Source organism: Camelus ferus, chromosome 32 (genome assembly GCF_009834535.1).
Source record: "Camelus ferus isolate YT-003-E chromosome 32, BCGSAC_Cfer_1.0, whole genome shotgun sequence".
Lineage (NCBI taxonomy): Eukaryota > Metazoa > Chordata > Mammalia > Artiodactyla > Camelidae > Camelus > Camelus ferus.
The window spans coordinates 15,069,210-15,087,521 of NC_045727.1; the positions used below are offsets into that span (position 1 = coordinate 15,069,210).

At 40.0% G+C, this 18,312-nt stretch overlaps 1 protein-coding gene and 1 long non-coding RNA gene across 4 annotated transcripts in view; both read left to right on the forward strand.

The window, feature by feature from the left end:
* The window catches only part of TTC28 (tetratricopeptide repeat domain 28), a 477,930-nt gene that overhangs the window by 364,097 nt on the left and 95,521 nt on the right, over positions 1 to 18,312 (forward strand). The gene's annotated exons all lie outside the window — the stretch shown is intronic.
* Positions 4,318 to 14,082, forward strand: LOC116660976. Its single transcript, XR_004316713.1, has 4 exons — positions 4,318 to 4,327; positions 6,812 to 6,814; positions 12,140 to 12,144; positions 13,617 to 14,082. It is a non-coding gene; the product is annotated as an uncharacterized LOC116660976 (long non-coding RNA).

An 18,312-nucleotide genomic window follows, 5' to 3' on the forward strand; every position in this document is an offset into this window, starting at 1 on the left:
GCCTTGATTCTGGGCCCCATCACTGAATATGAGATATGTGATTTAGATCTCAAGGTATATCTGGGTTCTGTGAAAGGTAGGTGTGATTGGTGAGTCCACATTTGTTGGAAACTTATCCTGCCTGAGTAAAGCAGGTATGTGCCCTAATGATGTACTCTTGGAGGCATCACTTCCTTTTTAAAGTTTTACCTTCCCAAGAGCTTCATAATCTGCTTAATTCCTTTTTGTTAAAATGCACTTGTATTAGGTATATCTCCTAACTATTTCAGAAAGATCTGGATATAGAGCCTACTATTTTAAATGCAAAGTTATTTGAATGACTGAAAATTGCAGTTACTTTAGAAGTACTACAGAGACTCTTCTGGTAATAAATGAATCCCTTGCTCTTTGTTGATGTGGCTTTTGTTGGTGAGTCAGAATAAGTTTAGTGGTTGTGGAATTAACTGTATGAAGGATCTGGGAGGTTTGTTTGATATTAAATTGTCCTTCATATGACAAAAATAAGGTAAAAATCGTCTTACCAAATTTGGGACTCTTCATGAAAAGAGTTCTGTGTATTCATTCTAGTAACAAAGGACAAAATGTAGTGAGGACAAGAGCATATGAGGGTGGCCTCCAGTTTTTAGGACACAGCTGCTCTTTTCTCTTGGTAAAAAGATTGATGAGTTGTCTCCACAACCTCCTTTCTTCTATGACCATACCACCAGATCATGGACAGAGTTATGAAGTAGAATGTATGTGTATGTGTGTACACATCTGCTTTCTTACTGTACCCTCCAGTGATATGTGATGAAAAACACATGCACTTAGGACATTATATTCATTTGTTTATTTAATATTTAGTGAGTACCATGTCTTGGGCACTGTTCTAGGCACTGGAGTTAAAGCAGTGAATACAGCAAAAAATAAAAAAATAAAAATAAAGTTGGAGAAGGGGCTCGAAAGGGACAGCGAGTGGATGGAGAGGAAGAGGAGGGAGTTAGAGTACCAGCTGCGATACTTTAGGTGGTGAGGTCAGAGGTGGCCTCTGAGAGCAGGTAGTAACGTGTGAGCCGTTACCAGACTGAACTTCAGAGTGAGTCAAGCTCACTCGCCGCTGGACCTCTCTGAATCAGTTTCATCTTCTGCTAAGAAACCTTGCTTGCCTGAATGTATTTGGTGTTTATTGACATTCTTTATCCTCATCCTCCTTCTCCTCTTCTTCTTTTGCATTTAAAAATTAAATACTGCTTTATATTGTCTGACCATCCTGGTTAACCCAGAGTTTACAATATCTACAGTAATCATATTTTCCAAGTAAAATTTCAACACCCAAGAATCTGATCTGAAAAATATTTATTTCTGACTTATGAACTTATTTATATGAATAAATGTCCAAAGGAGTTAGAAAAATTAATTATACTTAGCTATACATTTAATTAATCTTTGCCTTTATTTAGAAGAAGATGATTAAATGAAATTGGCCATTTCTGGAAAGTCCAGGCCCATGGATACTTTAATTACATTAAATACCCTCAGTCCCACAAAATTATTTGGGGGGAGTCCAGAAGTCAGTTTTAAGAGGATAGATATCTTAACTTCTTGGAACTCTACATGGGACAGTGGGTGGCATGAATGTTGACCTAAGTGGAAAGTGACAGAAAAGTTCTGCAGTTAGACTTTCTAATGTGGTATGTTCCAGAGACTGAGGTCTGAGTGGGATTGATGTGGACAGCATTACTGTCAGCTCACAGTAACATCAAAAGCTTCTTTAGAGAAAGAATCCACTGGGACCTTATTAGTTCTAGAGCCACTAGCTGCTCTGGGGAGAGATTCAGAGGCACATCAGCCTCAAGGCTGTGTCTGTTTTACATCAGGTTTCCTCTCAGGGAGCAATAAAGCACACAGCTTTGTCCTGGCAAGACTTCCGCCTGAAGGGGCCCCTGAATTTGGAGCATTCAGTCGTCATGGTCAACAGTGTACTCTGTATTTGTACAGTGCTTTATGAATCACTTCGTTTTGTCCCCATTAACAAACCTGCATAGAGTCAATACAGACCCTCTTGCCCTGGTGGGTGGGAAACTCACTTGTCCAAGATCAGTCAAGAAGCCAGGACTACACCTGGATGCAAGCTTACGAGAAAGTTTCCTCTGGGCCACCATGCTGGGAAGGACCACCCTCAGCACAGAGCTGCTGACCTGTGGCAGATCCTCCTACTGAAGTCATCCAGAGGTTACAGTTAGTGCTGTGATCCTGGTCATTTGTAGGGGGTCAGCCGGGAGAGGAGAGAAAGGAGGTTCGGCTCAAGGCCTGAAGCCAAAGAGGATCACACAGGGGAGATGGCAGCTAAGAGGAAGGAGACTTTCCTCGAACGCTAGGATCGCAAAGTTTGGAGCTAGAGAAAGACCATAATGATTATAAAATCCAGTCCCCTTAATGTTTAGAAAAACAAAACAAAGCAAAACAGAACCACAACTCAGAGAAGTTGAGGGATTTAAATCACAGAGCTGGTTTGTGGCCAAGCAGTGTGAGAGCCTGGTGTTCCTACTGCCTGGGCAAACAGGTTTCTGTAGAATTTTCCTTCCTCATATCAAACTTACTCTCCTTAATCTGCCTCCTGCAACAGAGAGCCCTTTCATTTTCAACAGTTACATATTTTTAACGTGTTCATCTAGTGCTCATGGTTTTAGGCAGTCCTGATAAAAGTGTCTTTAATCGAAATAAGAGCAGTTACTAAGGCCATCCTGTCCTTGTTACTGTGGATTTATTCTCCTTACTGTTGCCTCCTTGATTTGTGACTGCACCACAGAAACGAGCTGGCTGGGGACTGGAGGCAGTTGCTCGTTTCATATAACCATGTTTTATTTTCTGGTGTTTCCTGTATCATAGGGTAGTGTTCTTGTTTCTTTCCGTGTCTCTCCTTCCGTCTAGGCTGTGAGCTCCTTGAAGTCCTGGCACCAGGCCTTTTGAGTCTGTGGGCTGTGTATGTATGACCACAAGAAAACATTCATTAAATGTGTTAGTTTTGGTAGCAAGTTAACTCTGCATCTCCTTCAGTCTCCTCAACTCCACCCCATCCCTTTTCACACCCCACCCCACCCCCAATTCAGTGTGAAAGCAGTTACTCTATAATCCTAATAGTTAACTGACAGGGAAACTTGGAGCCTCATGATTCATGCTCATGTTTGTCTTTTTAAGTGTCTATTTTGAGAACTAGTAGTCAATGTTACTCTTTGTTCTTTGGAACTATCCTCTATTTTTGTTCATATTTTTGAGCTCAGTTCAATAATACTGATTTTCTTTTAATGGAACAGAAGCCACCTCAGATCTTTACTGCATATTGAGTTCTGTTTTGGTGTTTAGGAGAGACCTCACCGCCTAGTAATGGAGAGTTCCGGCTGTGGAGTCAGAGGGGCACAGGATCTCTCATCCCTGCTTGAGAGGTTATCTCTGGGCAAGTCATTAGGCCTGATAAGCCTCAGGATTTCTCCAGACTGTTAAAGCCAAAGTCACATTGACCAAATCAGTGTTATTACAGTTCTAAACAGCAGATGCTCCTGAATCGTTTTCTCCTTTGGTCATCCATGCGAGGACAGAGGGGCTTCTGCCAGAGTTGGCATCTTGCGACTGACACTGGGTAGGAGGAAAGATACAGAATCTCATACTTTCAACTCTCGTTTTATTAGTTATTAAAGCTTCCCTTGTGCAAATACTTGTAAACATTTGCTCAGTGTTTTTAAAATTTGTGGCAGAAAGAGATTTATTGGAGCATTTGAGGAGTTTGGATCTCATTTCCCGAGAGTCTGGCAGTGCATCCCTTTACTCCTTATTAAGCATTTATAAAGGCAAAGAGTTCTAACAGCTTTTGACAATATCTTGAGATTATAATGATTTCTCTGTCAGACATTTGTTTGATTCAGAACCTGGCTTGTTGATACTAGAGTTCATTCTGCAGACTGAATTAGAAAGTGTTTAAGGAAAGTGGTGGTTTTAATTATGTCTACAAATTCATTGACACTTCTGCTTCAAAAAGTAGAGCCTAATTTTCCTAACCTTGAATGTGGGAAAGACTTAATAACTCCCTTCTAAATAATAGAGTGCAACAGGAGTGATGCTGTGTGACTTCAGAGGCAAAGTCATAAAAAGAATAAAACTTCTGCTTGGCTCTCTCCCTCTTGGATCACTCACTCTGGGGGACGTCAGCCGCTGTGTTCTGAGGATGCTCAAACTTAACCTTCCGGTGGACAGAACTAGGTGTTCACCCTCCAGACCAGGAGGGACCCTTCAGGAGAACCACTCATAGTGTTTGAGGTACCTGCAGGAATGGGGTCACATTCTTCAGACATGTGTCTGACTACTTAGTGAACTTGCTGGTCTGCTCTCTGTACCTTCCTGAAAGGAAGAGGAGAAAAATGGAACTGGGCTAGTAGTGGAGAACTGACCCTCCTCAAGCACACACGAATTTCCCATGGACCAAGGAGTATAGAGGTTGGCTTGAGACAGCTCTCCAGAACCCCTCCCAAGAGGGCTACCTCTGCATGAGCAAACCCTAGCAGCACAAGGCTCTGGAGTATAACTCTATGGATAGGATCTAAAAGAGGATTCCCACATCAGGGAATTGTGCAATGGCTAGACCTCCCCCCAGGAGCTCCAGGGAACATGTACAAGACCCCTACAAGTGAGGCCAGCATTTGGATGCCTCTGTACAGGCAGCATCAGTAGCCAGTCTTGGGCAAAAAGCCATCAATAGCCAAGAGAATACCAGTTAAGTAAGAGTCTCCTATCCCTTTCCAAGCCTCCTGGCTTAATACATCAAAGGAGTTAGGGAAAGAAAGAAGTAGTTCTCTGCTAGCTGCTTTCCATTGGAACTTCAACAGATCTTCCTCTGTGTTGCTTATGCTTAAGGTGGTGTGCTGAAGTTTCCCAGCTTCCTTGGCATGGAGGTGTCACTACTTCTAGCCAATAACATGTGAGGCCATGGGAAGTGCACTTGCAGTTCTTCAGTGTCTGTTTTTCTGCTTCAGGCACTAAGATGGCGGGTGTGCAGAGCAGAGCCTCCTGCTGACTCAGCTTGGACATGCAGAGTGAGCAAGAAGCAGACATGTGGTAAACCTCTGAGACCAGAGTGTTCTTTGTGACAGCACAGCCTAGCCTACCCTGATTAATACAAGCAGGGGCACGGAAATGGAATGCCCCCGTGTTAGACATTCCCCTGGACATCTGGAGCTCAGTTGGGATGTCAGGCTTTGGATTGGAGGTCTGCACAGCTTGAGTCCAGCTTTAGAGAGCAGTGCTGCTGTGCACACGGGCCAGTGCCCACGGACTCTCTGTTCCCTGTACACAAGCAGATAAGGAGAGAAAGCAAGAGTAAGCGTTTTGAAACCTTTATAGCAATTGGACATTGCTATGATATTTTATTGCATTTTATAATAGTATTAGTTTTTAATAGATTGTAAAAAGCAAAAAATCTCCAAACTGTCCCTTCACCAAGGTAGTTTTAGAAGCACTACTTCATAGTATATTCAGATCAATCTAAGGTAATCAACTTTGGAATTATTTGTTCTTTGCATTTATTCCACATATGCATTCTGTTTTAAGGCTTTTCATCTTTCTTTGGAAATGACTAATATAGTAATAATTACAGTAGTAATACCGTGATATAAATGCCCGTATTTCTTCCCCTTCACTTTGGAACTTGGCTTCATCTCTTCATTCCTTTTCCTCTGAGGTTCTCCTTAGCTCCTGTTCACTTCTCGACCACCCTAAATCTGGCTTCTTCCTCCATCACTCTTCAATTTCAGCTTTTGGTAAAGTCTCAGTGATCTTCTAAATGTTAGATCTGTCGGCCTCACCTTATACTTACTTCATTTACTTGAATTCCCCTCCCTGATGGCCATTCCTGACACCCTTCCTGGGACTCCTACTTCATTTGGCTGCCAGGGCCCCTCTTAGCCCTGGGGTTTTACTTCACAGCAACTCTATTTAGCAAAAACTAGATGTAAATCATTAGGAGCATAAACAGTTTTGAAATTTTGTTCATTACTGGATTTAATAAACCACTGTGCTTATTTTGTAAGGAATCCTTTTATAATGTGAATAAGCATTTTCTTAGTTCTACATGGGAAGTTTTTAAAAATTATGGTTTTGTTGTTGTTGTTGTTGTTGTTGTTGTTGTTTGGAAATCAAACACACAGAGAGAGTAACATGACCTGATTCACTCTTAATTTCTCTTTATCCCAAAGCATGAATGAAACTATGCCTTCATTTTAAGACATTTCAATTTTATTTGATTTACTTCAGTTATCATTTACTGAGTGCTTTCGGTTGGTTAAGCCCTGGGCGCATTAATTCCTTATTAGAGAGGTGAAATGACTTCTCAAAGTTGCATGACCAACTTCTGCTTCTGGGGGAATGGAATAGACATACTTGCTCCCTGTATGTGCCACTGAAAACTCTAAACATTATATAAAAAAAAAAAAATAAGACTCAGAAAAGTGGAGAGAAGAAGGCAGATGAGCTAGGGAACCTCAAGACCCAAGAAACAACATAATGGCAAGTTCTCTGTGTTTTCTTTTTACTTCATATGTCCCAGGCTGGGCATTGGAGAAGCCAGCAACTTGGAGATGCCATGAGTACAGACAAAAAAAAAAAAAAAAAAAAAAACCAGTCCCACAGTCCCAAGAAAAGCTTACTGTAGCCAAAGGATAAGTTTACCAATACAGAAAACTTCTAGATGATGTGCTTTACTCCAGCTAAACACCACAGAAAGAATTGAGGACCCACCCCCACTAGCAGAGACTGACAGGAGAGCCTAAACTTTCCCCCTTGCCAGGCTGTAACAAGGCATCCCAACCCACCTGCTGGGGTAGTGCCAGGGAAGGGCAAGTGAGGAGTCAGAACTTTCATCCCTGCCAGCTAAAGCTGTTATCTCCTCTGTCCCCCAGCTCTGCAACAGTGGAAACCATGTGGGGAGCCTAGACCTCCACCTGGCACTCCTCCCTCTCATTCTTGAGGTGGGGTCAGAGGAGACATAGTGGAGAGTCAAGACTCACATCACCAATCAGTGGACTGGGACATATAAAGCAAAAAGAAGACACAGAGAACTCGCCATTATATTGTTTCTTGGGTCTCGAGTTTCCCTAGCTCATCTGCCTTCTTCTAAAAAGACCAGGTTTCAGTTGAAACTTACTCATCATATCAAGAACCAGGAAGATCTCAAACTTAGTGAGAAAAGACAATTAATAGACACTAACATCATGATGGCACAGATATTGGAATTATCTGACAAAGATTTTAAAGCAAATATTACAAAAAATGCTTTAATGAGTAATTATGAACATTCTTGAAACAAATGGAAGAAATGAAAAGCCTCAGGAAAGAAATAGAAGGTATAAAGAGGAATCAAGTGGAAATTTGGAACTGAAGTATACAATAACTGAAATAAAAATCTCAACAGATGGGCTCAACAGCAGAATGGAGAGGACAAAGGAAAGAATCAATGAACTTGAAGATAGAACAATAGAAATTACCCATTCTGAACAACAGAGAGAAAACAGACTGGAAAAAAAATGAATAGAGCCTTGGGGACATGTGGAAATATAACAAAAGATCCAACGTTTGTGTCATTTGAGTCCCAGGAAGAGGAGAAAGGGACTAAAAATGAATATGAAGAAATAATGGCTGAAGATTTCTCAAAACCGACTAGAAATATAAACCTACAGATTGTTCAAGCCAACTTCATATGACAAACCCAAGAAATCTATACCAAGACACACTCCAGAAAACCAAAGACAAAAAATATCTTAAAACAACCAGAGAGAAGCAATGCATTACTTATAGGGGAGAAACAATTTGAATTATGGTAGAATTGTCATCAGAAGCCATGAAGGCCAGAGGAAGTTGCACAATATTTTTCAAATCCTGAAAGAAAAATTATTTCAACCCAGAATTCTATAACTGGTGAAAATGGAAATTAATACATTCTAGCTGAAGGAAAACTATAATTTGTCAACAGCAGACCTACAGTTAAAAAAAAAATGGCTAAAGGAAGTACTCTTAACAGAAAGGAAATGCTAAAAGAATTTTTTAACATCAGGAAGGATGAACATGGGAAGAACAAAAATACAAGTAAATGCCATGGACTGTCTGATTGGCAACAATATATGGAAGGACTCAACAATATCATCAGCTAACAGGATCTGGTTGACATTTACAGAACACTCCAACCAACAAGGCAATATGCACATTCTTTTCAAGTGCCTGCAGAACATATATCAAGGTAGACCATATCCTGGGCCATAAAACAAACCTTAGCAAATGTAAAACAACTGATATCACAGTATGTTCTCTGACTGTTATGGAATCAAACTAGAAATCAATAACAGAAAGATAGGTAGAAAAATCTCCAAACACTTGGAAACTAAAAACACTTAAATGGTAAACAAGTTAAAGAGAAAGTCTTAAAGATAATGAAAAACACATTAAACTGAATGAAAATGAAAATACAATGTATCAGAATTTATTGGAATCAACTAAAGTAGCACTCAAAGGGAAATTTATAGCACTAAATTGTTACGTTAGACAAGAGGAAAAATCTCAAATCAATAATCTAAGCTCCCCCTGAACAAACTGGAAAAAGAAAATCAAAATAAACCTAAAGGTAAGAGCAGAAATCAATGAAATTGAAAACAGAAAAAAAAAAAATAGGGAAAATCAATAAAACTAAGAGCTGGTCTAGTGAATAGATCAATAAAATTGGAAAACCTGTAGCAATACTGACAAAATAAAGAGAAGACACAGATTATTATTGGGAATAATAAAGGAATATCATTATAGACCCTGCAAATTATCAAAAGTATAAAGAAATACGATGAACAACTCTACACCCATAATTTGACAACTTACATAAAATGGACTAATTCCTTGAAAAGTACAAACTACCACAACTTACCCAATGTGTACTAGATAATTTGAATGGTCCTATAACTACAAAGGAAATTAAATTCTTCATTAAAAACCTTTCCCCAGAGAAATCTCCAAGCCTAGATGGTTTCACTGGAGAACTCTGGCAAATATTTAAAGAAGAATTAACATGAATTCTGCAGTCTCTTCTGGAAAATGGAAGAGGAGGGAACACTTCCTAACTCATTCTGTAAAGCCAGAATTATCCTGATACCAAAACCAGCAGAGACATTTAAAAAAAATGATACACAAACACATATATATATGAACACGTGTATGTAATGAATACAGATGCAAAATTCTTAAACAAAATACCAGCCATTAGAAATTAGCAGCATATAAAAAGAATTATTCATTATGACCAGAGAAGTTTACACCTCTGGCTCAATATTTCAATGCAAGACTGGCAAGAATGCAAGATTGGCTCAATATTTGAAAATCAGTCAATGTGAGCCATCATATTAACAAGCTCAAGAAGAAAAATCATGTGATCATATCAATCAATGCAGAATGGAAAAGAGTAAAAAGATATTTCTAAGAAAAGATCACGGAGTCAGATGAGGTCAGAGCCAGGATTGAGTACAAGGTCTTTTTCTCTTACCAAAGCTTGGTTACCATTCCGAACCCTCAAGAAATTTAACTGATTTTTTTTCTCGCAATTTAAAAATGCCAAGTCCGGATGCTGAAACTAGTGAACTCCTTTAGTTCTTCAGCCTGCTTGACTTCCAGAAGCAGTTGGAGCCATTTTCAAGAGCCACCAGTATATTCTATAGTTTACTGCATTTGTCTTTGCTGAAGAGTTGGAGGCTTCCTCTGCCCTTGGCGCACTTGGCTTGTGACCTGAATAAAGCTGTCAGTGGGGCGCTTCCAAACATTGTCAGAGTCATGTTAGAAAATCAGAATATTGGTGTATCCTACCATTAAAAGGATCTTAGAACCATGGGATGTTAAGATTGGAAAGGCTTAAAAAATTTTTTTTTCAGTCTAACTCCTTCACCTTAAAAGAAAGTGAATATTTTTCACTGATAAGAAAACTTATGTTTGGGAAGATTTACTTACTAACCTGAAGAAAAGAGAGCCAAGAGAAAAACACATTTCTCCAGGCTGTTAGTATGTTTCTGAGCTATAATGAGGGTCTTCTTGAATCGCCAGGCTGAGGGTTGTGCTTGTGAAGTATACTGAGACCACTGGATGAGTGGTTACAAATACCTTTCACCATTCAGTATTTCTATCTCAAAAGGATTGCCTTATTAAAAGGTGTAATTTTCCGGCACAACAAATCCGATAGTGCGTGGTGGTTTCTCCCACGCCACCCTCGTGGATCTGCATCTGTGGCGTTAAATGTGAGACTCCAGGAGCCAAACTTCTGCAGTCGATTTTTTCATATCTTCTCGTTCCCTTCTTTTCTGTTTTTTATTGCATATAGCTGAACATTTTTCTTTTTCCCTAGAGTGTTACCCTTGGAGACTGTGGTAACTACAATGTCACAACACTAATGGTTTGCCTCTAGCTAGTACTTGGCATAATGGCCACAAAGTTCTGAAATCAAAATTTCTGAATCTTTTGAGTAATGATTGGTATCTTCCCCCTGTGCTGTTTTATGGATTAGTTCAGGGACAGAAGAAAATAATCCGAAAAAGCAATTGAATATTTAGTGCTATATAATAAAAATTACAATAGCTACCATTTACTGAGGATTGATCCTATACCATGCACTGTGCGAAGCCCTTAATGTGCGTCTCACTTAATCCTTAGAACAGCCTTTTGTAGGAGGTGTTATCACCATCTTATGGATGAAGAAATTGAGGCTTGGAGAGGATAAGCAGCTTACTCAAGGTCACAGAATTAGTACATGGTAGAAATATATATATATATATATACATTTATATATATATATATATAGATATATATATATCATAAAATTGATCAAGGAAAGGAACTGATCTTCAGCCAACAATATTTACCTCAGAAATACTTGGGGTTTTTTTTTAGCTTAGAAACAGAACCAAGCCCATCACCATAATACTTAATTATTTGATAAATCTTTCAAATAAAAAAGGCCTTATTGGATTTTTCACTTAAGAGTCCTTGCCCTAACACCTCCCACACCGAGCACTGAGTTACATGCTTACACTGCAAGAATCACCAACATGTGTTGTTGGTATCCTGACTATTGCTGTTGTTATCCCAAAGCACCCAACTGCCTGCTCCTTTCTGGCCACAGACAATGTTGTGTGTCCCAGGAAGGCAAAAAAATCCCCCTAAAACCAGAATCCATAGGTCTGGAGGAACCGCTGTAGAGGTGATCAGTGACTGAGGTGATTTAATCCACTCATGCAGAAAAACGGAAATTCAGATTTTCCAAAAGACAAAGTAGACTTTCCAAGATGGTTTTTCAGAATTATCTTTCATAGAAACCTTAAATAGCCAGCTATTTTTCTGCATCTAAAATATGGTTTGATTCACCCAGAAGTTTCTCATGCCTGGTTTTTTGAGGGCATATTTATATGTAAAGCTGGATACATATGTATAAAATTAATATTCTATTGTCATTCAGATAGAGCGCACAAGATTATTAGGCTCAGTTGAAACTACTGACGCTGAGAAAAAACCATCATCATTAGCAAGATAAGACTGGAGCAGTTTCTGAAACATCAAAGAGGCAGTTTATTGTCACTTCCCTAGAGTGGTGGAGGAAGGCCAAAGCATCCTGGAGGTTGTAATGGATCTTCTGATTTTCCTCAGAAACTAACAAGGAGAGAAATAGCTTAATTCTTGAGGGAAAGGAGGGTAAGTGCGTTCTTCACACTCTGGAGATTCGGATGTGTGTTCATTAAGTTCAATCAGATGGTGACTAATAGGAAAAAGGAAAAGAACTACAAGGTGAAAAACAATGAGCTTAAACTTTCAGGTTTTTCATACAAGATCTCAAATTATGCTGGTTCCTTTACAGATGTTAAACTTGCTATAAAGTCTGTCAAAATAAAAACATTTATAGATTCAGGAGAGTAAGTGATATGATGATACTTACCAAAAGTAAATTAAGGAAACACTAGTAGTCATTTTCTTCAGTAAAGAGCTTTACCATTTACAGTCCAGGTACTTAGTGTGGCCCATGGGTCCATAACATCTCATCTCCTGGGAGCTTATTAAAAATGCAGACTCTCCGCCCCACCCCACCTCAGATCTAGGAAATAAGCTTCCGTATGTTAACAGGATCCCCAGTGATTCTTATGCACATTAAGGTTTGAGAAGTCTCGGTCTGCAAAGGACTTTTATGTGCATCGTCTTCCCTGCCAGGGCAGCACGAATGCAGAAGTGATATTGACCTTACCACACTCAGGAATCAGTTCCCTGCAGTGAGGGAAATAATGGTAATGATGACAACTGGGGTTCCTTACGTCCCTGCTGCACACCAGTCACTCTGCCCAGGTGAGCACAGCCATTTCATCCTCATCACACCCCATGAGGGAGGTATTAGTAGCTCCATTTGACAGATGAGGAAAATGGAACTCAAGAGAGTAACTCGCCCAAGATCACACAGCCAGGAAGTGCTAGAGCCTGGATAGTACCCTGATCTCAGAGCCCCTGTTCAAGAACATGCTGGAATGAGAAAGGGGTTATTACAGTGGACCTCAGCCTTGGCTGCATTTTAGAATTGCCTGGGGAGCATAACAAAACACTGATGCCCACTGTCTTAGTGTACTCAGGCTGCTATAACAAAATACCACAGACTGCGTGGCTTGTAGACAGCAGAAATTTATTGCTCACAGTTCTGGAAGCTGGAAGTCTGAGATGAAGGTACCAGCATGGTAGGTGAGGTTGGGTGACCCTCTTCTAGATCGTGGCAGAAGCTGCTAGAGATCTCTCTGACGCGCCTTTTAAAACAGCACTAACCTTATTCATGAGTGTTCCACTTGCATGACCCAGTCCCCTCCCAAAGGCCCCACCTCTGATGGGGTTAGGATTTCCACATAGAAAATTTGTGGGAATAGAAACATTCAGACCATAGCACTCACCTCAACCCCCTGCTTAGAGATTCTGATTTAATTGGTCTGGGGTCCAGGCTTGGCACTGGAATTTTTAAAAGCTCCCCCTAAGATTTTAATGTGTACCCCAAAGTTGACACTGTTTGGCACTGTTGACAGAACCTGTCTTGGGGATAGTTTACCTGCCTCGGTTCACTTGTTGACAGGTAGACTTTGAGACAGCTGGCACTGAGAATGCCAGAGTAGTGGTGTAAATACCCAGAGCATTTAATGCATTGTTACATGCAATAACCTCATTGTATTCAGGAAGAGAGAAATTGATTACAGCCATCTAGATCTGCCTAACTCTCTAAAGGCAGATTAGGCATCTTTTGCAATCTTTATGATGATTGCAAAGTTCTTTTATTCACTCCTTACACAGCCTGGCTGTCATCTCCAAGCACCACTTAAAATCCTGTGTTTAGATCTGCACGTGGGTCTCAGTATTAGCCACCGAAGTGTTGAAAATAGATACCAAACTCCAAATCGTGCTCTATCGTTTGGCAACAGGAGTTTGCTATTTCTTTATGTAAATATTTCATTTAATCCTTACCTTACCGTATTTCTCAGGTGAGCAAACTGAGGTTCAGAGAAAATAAGCAATTTGGTGGAGCTACACTTTGAGTTAGGTCAAAAAAAACTTTGGAGGATCTGATGTGAACCAAACACTGAGCGGAATCTCAGGGCTCTAGAAATGAAGAATGTAAGGTCATTTGCTTCATGGAGCTCACAGTCTTGAAGGGTAGATGAATGGGCTAGGGCAGCACTGTCCACTAGAAAGATAATGCAAGCTACAAACATAGTTTAATTTTTCCTAGTGGCCACATTTTAAAAGGTTAAAAAAAGTAAAAATAAATTTAACCATATATTTTGCTTGACTCAATACATAAAAGACTATCATTTCAGCATGTAATCAGTATGAAAATTAATGACATTCTTTTTGAAATGCCATTTGAAATCCTGGGTGTATTTAATATTATAGCACATCTCAATTTGGACTAGCCATGTTTCAAAAGCTCAGTAGTCACATGTGGCCACTAGCCACCGTACTAGGCAGTGCATGTCTAGAGACATTGAGGAAAGCCTGTCTTTGTTGTTGTTGGAGGAGCAGGGGTCAGGGGAAGTTGGTTGTTTATTGCTACCATTTTCTACTCTAAATGGTACCTAAAAGCCCCCAGCTTGGGCTAAGTGCAGTGCTATATTCCTTAGGCTGTATCTCTGCACACAGTGAAATAATGCAGCATGCTTCTTAGACCTTTAGCTGTAAATGCTCTCATATATCAATTTTAGCAAAACACTGATTTCAACCTTTGACAGTGTTTCCCAGGCTAGCCTAGAGAAAAGTTACCTGTCTCCCCCAGGCCTCATGACCCACTGGTTCCTCCTGTTGGTTTTTAAGAATCAATCTAAACAATAATTGTTTCACTTTATTAGAATATTTTAAAAATTGGCAAGATCACAAACTGTGTTCTATAGAACTCCTCTTCCAGGAGATGTAGATAAGGCTTTCTGTAATTAAATAATTTGAGATAGTAGATCCCCCTCCAGGAACTTCATCCTGCATGTTAGCATGTGAAAGGCTCTGAGAAGTCCTGTATTAGCTTTGATTGACCCATTGTTTCACACTCACTTCACCACGAAAGACACATGTGTCTCAAGACATCTGTTAGCATCTCATGGGACACAGCTACTCCCAAAGCAAGGTTCAGAAAACACAAAATTACTTTTGATTACTTTTGTTACTTTGCTCTGACCTGTCTTTCCCACTAGCAGGGTAAGGCATAGAACTTTCCTTTTTCAATCCAAATTTACAATCTAATTTAATCTAATTTATAGTGCAAACTAGTGAGTGACTCTTCAGGCCAACAGACCTTGAGAACTGCCTTTATTTCTGTGGAAATACTGTCTTTCCACCTACTTAGTCTGAAATCATTCTGTGTTTAAGTGAACCATTGTAGAGAGCAGACTTGAAGAGGAATGTAGAACAGGGACTAACTTCAAATACCATGAGAGACTGAAACTGCTGCCCAAAACTGGGTTAGAAAACACTGGGAGCCCATAGTTCTCCATGGTCAAGCCCAACTATGGTTACATTTGTGATTTTGATCAATCGGAATATGTCCAAGGTCCAGCCCAATAATTAAAGTTTCATGATTAGATTATTTCATTATATTAAGGAAAGACCATTCCTTCTTTTGAGGAACCCTTCACTGGCAACCCAGGCACCATGTCGGTTAGGAGGTGTTATCAAGGGTGGGATGTTCATTACTTCAGAAACTGCAGGACTCTGGTCAGTGGAGAAACTGCTCAGTGCCGCACTAAACCGTTCCACACCTGCTTGGACAGAGAGCCAAACTCATTCTCTTTCTCCACGCCTCTTGAATTTTTTCTAGGACTAAAGTATTCTCTCTTATTTCATGTGTTGTTTTTGCCTCAGGGGTACAGTGTCTTTCAGTAATAGAGTTTCCTCGGTTCCTCTAAGGATTATAGATGGCTATGTGCAATCTCTAAGCCCCCAGTGTGGCTTTTTTCACCTAATTTATGCAGATGCCTCATAAGAGAAAACTTACTCTTTTGTCTCTTACCCAGTTTTTTTGTAATGAGCTGTGCAGGATTTTTGTAATTTAATGGATGGGTATGTTTAAAGCATTTGTGAATTACTTATGAATATTTTTATGCTGAATACATTTCATTAATGATTTTTTAAAAAAATCACTGTTAAGCCAATTAACCCTGTCTTATTAATGATTGGTGATAATCCTTTTTTTCAGCAGACCTTTATGAACTATTGCAGATGAGCACATCATAAAAAGAAATACGAATCCTTTTGCTGAAAAGCCTACACGTATCGATCTGTACTATTTTCTGTTACTGAAGTTTATGGTGTAAAAGCACTCTTTATTCTCTTTTTCCCCACAAGAAGAGCCTTTGGAGGGCCAGTGGTCATTATAGTGAGCACCTAGTGGCTCTGGGGCTTCGTGTATTGTTTGCATTGCCTCCGTTCCTCCACCTTTTGTCCCGCGAGCTCGTGCCTCCCCCGCCACGTCTTGAGCAGCAACCTGTGTTCATCACCTCTTGTCCCCGATGCGCACTACAGTACTGCAGTAAATGTTTGCTGAAAGAATGATAAAGACATTTTAGCAAATTATGTCCAAGTCAACAGAGATTAATAAATCAACTTATTTTCACTCTGGAGGGCTCACAGGACCTGATCCTAAGGAGATGAGATAGGAAACAGGTACACACTAACAGTAACCAGCTGTCAGACTTTGGGTAGGTTGCTCCCCTTCTTTGTACTTCAATTTCTCCATCTGGAAAATGAATGATTAATAACTTTGCATCCCCCCGAGTAATACTATAAAGATAAAGGGAAGAGAGATATGAGAGCAGGGTGAGCCCTTTGGAGGCGAGATCTGTGTAACACTCAGTCGCTGTAATTGCCACTGTTACTATTCCTCCAGGGTGTGCAGTGAATTCACTTTACTCCTTTGAAGAACACAGAGGAGAGCTAGCAGGGTGGAGGGTTCATACTGGTGAGACATGGAAGATGAGGTTGGTTAAGCAGTTTAGAATCCATCTTTTCAGTATTGGGAAAACTGTGGGACTTTGTCTCAAAGAATTACTTCCCCCTACTTCCATCCTAAGTTGATGACGTACATGAAGGCTCAGGAGAGTGATATAGAAATGATTTCTAAGTCACTGGACATGATAGTGCCTCCTCAAATTCCACCTCCTCTCCCTGTATCTTGCTCACAGAAACCTTGGTTTATTGCCCAGTTGCCATTAAATGCTGTCAAATATACTGGTGAAGAACTTGAACTCTAGGATTAGATTGCCTGAGTTCAAATTCCAGCTTGCTACTTTCTCGTTGCATGACTTTGGGCAAGTTCCTTAACCTCTCAGTGACTCATCTGGAACATGAGGATAATTATAGTACTCAACTCATATGCTCCTGTGAGAATTACCTCAACATATGAAATGTCTGAAACAGTGCCTGGCACATAGTAAGTCCTCAGGAACTTTAGCTATTAATATTAAAATGGATATTATTAATGCTGGGAATTGAACTAGGCATTATATACGTGATATTCTGTCATCTAACAATAGGTCTAAGACCGAGATTTGGCCAAAGCTGAATCCCACTGGAGCACAAACTCTGTACTTGATTTATGAGTAAATATTAGATATAGCTCCTTTATTTGAAGGTTAAACAGGGATAAAAAGAGAGATAAGTGAAAAATTGCTACAAAATAAGGGAGAGGCAACACTGATTCTCAGAAGGTAAGGACACATTTAAATACTGTTTACTGCAGGAACTAAGAGAGAGGTTTACATGAGTTTGGTGTCCTAGGAGGTGCAAAAAGCTTTTCTCTATTTCATGTTTTCTACATTGAATATAATAACAGTATTATCTAAGAAACAGGAAATCTGATTTACAATAGCTTAAACAAATAGGGGCTTATTTTTCTCACAAAATAGTAAGTGTGAGACACCTGACATTGGTTCAGAGATTAAGGGATAACAGGGCCTATTACTCTGCAGTTCCCTTGGCCTTTCTTTCATGCTAATCTCATATGCCTCATGGTGATATGGTAGCTGCTGAAGCTCTAGGCATCATGACTTGCTCAAATCAGGAGAAGCAGGGGACACTGAGCCAGCTGCTTCTGTATGCTTTTATCAGAAAAGTAAAAGCAAAAGCTTTCTCTAAAATGCCCACAGACTTCTGCTTTTGTCTACTGAGCATGGTAGTGTCACTTGACCAATCCTGACTGCAAAGGAGGCTGCGAAAGTGAACAGTTGGCTTTCTAGCTCCATAGCCAGAGGCAGCAAGGGAGAAGAAGTTGAAAATGAGTGTTGGGTGAGCCAAACTTTGCTGTCTGCTAGAAGTGATTTTTAATGTGTATTATTTTTATAATTAAAAACATTTTTTTGAGATTATTGTGTTCAATTTTGAGCTATTATAGAATCTCAGAAATGTGAAAATACGCATACCAGAAGGACAAAAAGAAAGCCACAGAAGCATTAAAGTTGTCTGCTCAGCGGGTCTTGACATCAGTAGTATTCTACATTAGCATTCCTGTCTGTGACCAGAGCGGGAGAGAGTGGGTCATTCCTTTACATGTATATGGAAGAAGTGGTTGGCCGAGACAGGAGTGTAGATGGGCAGGACTGGTCTGGCAGGATAGACAGACAGGGACCCACCCCTTCCTGATGCAGCCTGTAGTATGTCAGGACAACGAATGTTTGGGAAGCCCAAGTGACGGTGATTTCTACAGGTTTCTCTGATCCTCTGAGTCCACAACTTGAATGAAGGAGGTACTAAAGAAGGTAATGGAGATTCAGA